At 33.4% G+C, this 5,154-nt stretch overlaps 1 long non-coding RNA gene across 2 annotated transcripts; it reads right to left on the bottom strand.

The window, feature by feature from the left end:
* Positions 1-2,617: 2,617 nt before the first annotated feature.
* Positions 2,618-4,431, bottom strand: LOC145105016 (uncharacterized). Of its 2 annotated transcripts, none has more exons than XR_013707204.1 (4): positions 3,825-4,431; positions 3,609-3,708; positions 3,253-3,503; positions 2,618-2,934 (listed from the first exon to the last, which is right to left on the bottom strand). It is a non-coding gene; the product is annotated as an uncharacterized LOC145105016 (long non-coding RNA). The 2 variants fall into 2 exon arrangements; XR_013707205.1 differs by having other exon boundaries at positions 4,012-4,430.
* Between the last annotated feature and the right edge of the window lie 723 nt (positions 4,432-5,154).

The following is a 5,154-nucleotide window of genomic DNA, read 5'->3' as shown; positions in this document are numbered from 1 at the left end:
TTAGTGTATACAAGAAGGAAGATCCTTTTGGAAATCAGCAGTTGCAGTTACAAGCTCTGTAACATGAAAACAAGGAGCCGTTAGTGGGCATGCAACAAGAAAGGATCTCAATCTGCTTGCGACTTCTGCATTGTATATTCCTATTGAAAGATTTGGCAGGTCTATAAAACTAAAATATAGGGTCATATATGATATTTTATTTTTGTATCCAAGCTTTAAGGCATGGCTCATGGTTATATATAAAACTTGAATTACTTTATCTTGCAAAACCTGAATATGCAATCTTCAATGTTGAATTTTCCTTATTTGAAGAGAGTAGGAAATCTATAGTTTTAGATCTCTGTGGATAATTTGATTATCAAAAAGGAATTTCAAACCAACGGCTATACAAATCAGTCGAGCATAGCAGATCATTTTTGGGGTGTATTGTATCAAATACCTACTATGCATTCCAAGAAACACCACTTAGTACTACATCACTTGCCTATTTCCACATACAAACAACACAATCCAGTGCGATTATCATAAACAAATATCAAAAAACAGAGGCTCACCGGGATGGCTTTAAGCAATATGTAAACAAAATCCAGGACGAGTTGGTGATTCCAATAAAAAGAGTAAAACATCAAACAGTTAGAAACCGTCCATGAAAGTAGATATGTCTACCGGTTTCACTTTTTATTAGTATCTACTTTATCACTTTTTCTCAATAACGTAAGTTCTTCATGGTGATTCAAAAAGCCTTCATTCCTTTGTAGTAATTTACTAAGTCGGCTTCAATTTTCACTAACACGTTGTAGACGTATGCAATTTTCGTTTAGTAGTTATCAGTTGTGGTTGCTGTTGCAGTTTAGCCATTTAGTTTAGATTTTATTGTTAATAAGCTGGCTCGATACCAAGAGAAACATAAGGGAATGTCTCATGTTCAGAACATTATCACAAATCAACCCATCCATCTGATTAACTTCTCGGCTTTCCATCTAATTTTAGTATGAATTTAAATGATTCCCATGTTTTCAATGTTAACCCCAAAAAAGATAACGAAATTCATCTTTCCTATCAACAAGTTAATCCCCTGGTACCAATCTTAGCAACATACCAAATAGAAAAAGTCGACACATACAATGTTGTGAAAGTCGATGGAGTCTCGGATATGAATGACATGGAGGATACATAAAATTTAGAGAGAGGAAAATTACCTGTTGAAATGAACCAACGGTTGAATCTGGAGAAATAAAGTAGCAGTTCATTCCTATTAGAGAAGAATGAAACCAAATTATTACACATATATTGTTTGACGAACCTTTACATGTAGGTAAACTTTATAGTCACAGCCAGAAAATTAAGATTAACAGAATATATGGCACGCTTCATTCAAACAAATAAAAGAGATTGTAGAAAATGAATAAGCATATATCTAACCTACTTTGTAGGCAACATAAAATTTAAGGGGTGTCAAGTTTCACCATAAATGTAAAATTCCAAACCATATTACAGTAAAAAAAAAAAGGACCACCAATAACGAACTAAGCAAAAAAATGTATTAAACTTACCTAAAAGTTCCCATCAACAAGGCAACACTAATTATTAATTGTTATTAATCAATTTGAAAATGACAAAATTAAAAGTTTTGAAGATGAAATCATCGCACCTGTGTAAAATTCGACACCAAATGTATGATAAGGAATCCAGTTATTCTGAAGCTTTCAATCCTGCTAGTAAAATTTTAATTCCACAGAATCAAACTTGAATCAACGTAGGAACGGTGTTCAATTAAGATAAGTTTCCATCTAATTTTTATTTGGTTTCCAAGCAAGAGAAAAGAAAACTTACCTTATTAATAAATTAGGGGATGAATGAGAGAAATAGAAACACACCGCAAAATCAAAACAAGCCCTAAAAACAGCTGTTTCTCAAACGATAGCTAACGATAGCTCACAAAAGATTTATGTAGGCACAACGGTGGTACATCAACTGTCCCGGAATCAGTTGAGAAAGAGATGGCAATGGGAGGAACACAAAGGAAGTTGGTCGAATAGAGAAATCAGAGAACCGTGAAACCAAATACCATTTCTCCAAAAAGGGAAATCCGAAGGAAGTGGGTCAATTTTACTCATCCAAGTTCCTTAAGAAGGAAGATCACTACTAGAAAATCTCAAAATACCTACAGCAAGATCCGTAGGTATACGGGTTTACCTACGGAATTGTGACGAAATGTGTGCCGTAGCATAATCGCTCGACACTTTTCCGTAGGTAATTTACCGACAGAATACCTACCGAAAACAATAGCGATGGAATTGCGACAGATTATAGTACCGACGGATTAGCTACAGAATACCAACGGCTTTTTTCCGTCAGTAATTACTGACAGAATACCTACAAAATCATTTACCGACGGATTTCCTACGACATAGCAACGGAGTTTGACTTTAACTGAAATTGACTTTCTATCGACGGATTACCGACATCACATATTACCAACGGGTTTTATGTCAGTATTCCGTCACTAAATGCTTTTTATTTAAAAAAAAAAAAACAGTAATCCAATACATTAATTATACAAATCCAATCATTAATCATTAATCTATAATATAATCAAATCCAATACATTTATCTATTCTAAAAAAAACAATACATTTACCTATTAAAACAATAAATGTAAATACATCGCAAATTCTTGCATTTAGCACCACATACACACACAATGACACAAAACACCACATACACACACAATGACACAAAACACTCAAACAGACAAAACACTTAGACACACACTTACAACACACGTAGAGCACGCTCAAAAGTTTGATGGTCTTTAGAAATAGTAGCTTCAAAGCCTTCGGTTGTGGAATTGGTGATGAGAACAACATAGTTGGTTTGAGAGGTTCATGGTTTACATCACCATAAACCACCCACACAGCTTTCAAAATGTCCCTACAAGTTATAGTTACAGAAACAAAATTAAACGAGTAGATGCAAAAAAATATGGTTTTTTTTTTAACTTTAGCTCATGATTAAATGATTAAACAATGCAACTATAAACACAATCCCAAATCATTCTTTGATTAAAATACAGAAAAGATGGCAACCCTAAAAAAATGACATCTTGATGCTGAATTGGTATATTATTAGGTGATATAGAAGAAGATTGCTAAGAACTCTTAAACAATTGCATCAAGAAAGTGTGGATTCTTAGGGTAAGCACCAACTAAAATAGAATCAAAATTATAGGTTTTAAGGATAGAGATATACCAACTTCATTTGCATTTGATAAGCCCAGTTTTGTTGCTTAGTTCAAGTCAAAATAGTAACTTTGTTGCACATAAACGCATCATTGTAATCTCCCGTGTTTTCAAGATATGAATTTGATTAAATCCAAATCATCTGTTTCCTCATCATTTGCCCCCTATAAGGAGCAAACCTTCTTTATTTGTGTATTATATTCTCCTTAGCTTTCGTTTTTTTTTTCCACATTTCATTCTTCAATTTGCAACCTCATGTTACTAAACCAAGTAATGAAAGAACTCAGATATAACCAACCATAAAGAAACATTTCTTTTCCATTTTTTTGGAAAGCAAAAAAAATAATAGTATGATGTAATTAATACCTGCAGAAATGCAAGCCCATACGACCTAGCTCCCTTTATCTCTCTACCCATTTACAAGCAAGAAGAGTAGAAAACTTCAGGTTTGGAGCTTGGAGCTTTCCTGTAGCAAATTTCATATAACTTGTTGCTATCATCGTTGTATTTACCAAAACCATACCAAATGCTCAAACCTAACTATTTGACTGTAATTAATCAGAAATTAAATCAAAAACATACCAAACACTCAAACCTAATTATTTGAGAATGTAGGGAGCAATAATCAATTTAAGCGTGTATTCAAACACCCATGAACAACAACGTCGCTAGGCTATGAAGAGCAACAAAAATCAACGTTCCTAGTCTTGTTTTGCACCCTTATAACCGGATTCAATTCCTAGATTAATGCCAAAACTTGAAGGTTTACCTTCTTCAAAGAAAGAAGAGAAAATCGAGTGGGGGGAGGCGGAGAAGGCGAAGAATGGCAGCGGGAGGAGAGCAACAACGATGTGGTGGTCAAAACTCGAAACTGGTGAGATTCTGCTTCTTCAATCGATGGTGGCAGCGACAATGTGGACCGGTGAGGGTGGTTTTCAGTGAAGCGGAGCTTATGTGTAGCGGTGGCATCAAGGTGGACCGATGGTGGATGCTGAATCGGTGATGACGATGGCATATGAGAAACAAGGAGAAGGCGGAGGAGCGACGTGAGATATAAGGAAGATGAACGGAGGCCGAAAAAGAAGGAGGTGGGAGGCGGGAGCGGGACGCTTTAAGTCGGAGGGAAATAAAACCTAGCAAATATTTGGGGGAAGCGGGTAATGAAAATTTTGGAGGGCAATGAAAATTTTGGAATTATCTTGTTCCGTCGGTTTTCCGTAGCTTACACAATAATATTTTTAAAACAATAATACTAATACTTATAAAAAAGAAAAGATTATCTTGTATACGTAATCAACTAATGAATTGATTTTAAAGCATTTATAATATTTCAACATTTGGTAGTTATTTTTATATAATCAAGATTAACACTAAGTTATCATCTAATTAAAAAAATGTTATTTTATTAATTACTCATTTACAATTTGTAAGTTCTTTAAGGGTTATTTGTCTAATGGTATTGCAAAAAATTAAATATTTAATTCAGTAATTTAAACATTGTTAATGATCTAACGTATATTTTATACATTTTGTTTAGCCATAAATTAAGTATAATTTAACGTATGAATTTATTTATAAATATGAGTTAATATAATAAAATAACAATATCCTTTTTATTTACAACAAAAATCGTTATTGCTGACATGTGCTTTAAGTGGACTATTTAATTAACGACGTTTACCACACATACACGATACGTATAATTTGGTGGAAATAAAGTAGTTAATGTATAATCAATTTTGAAAAATTGAAGCGAAAGCGATTAATGTTTATACGTGTATATGAATGATTATGTGTATGTGTATGTGAATATATATATACTAGACGAATCCCCGTGCGTTGCTCGAGAATATAATTATATAGTTAAAATAATAACTTTTACCAAATTATTATTTAATATTTATATTTTGAA

Source organism: Lactuca virosa, chromosome 1 (genome assembly GCF_052849685.1).
Source record: "Lactuca virosa cultivar CGN04683 chromosome 1, Lactuca_virosa_CGN04683_v6, whole genome shotgun sequence".
Lineage (NCBI taxonomy): Eukaryota > Viridiplantae > Streptophyta > Magnoliopsida > Asterales > Asteraceae > Lactuca > Lactuca virosa.
The sequence above is the reverse complement of the archived record's forward strand: the minus strand, read 5'-3'. Positions and strand labels throughout refer to the sequence as shown.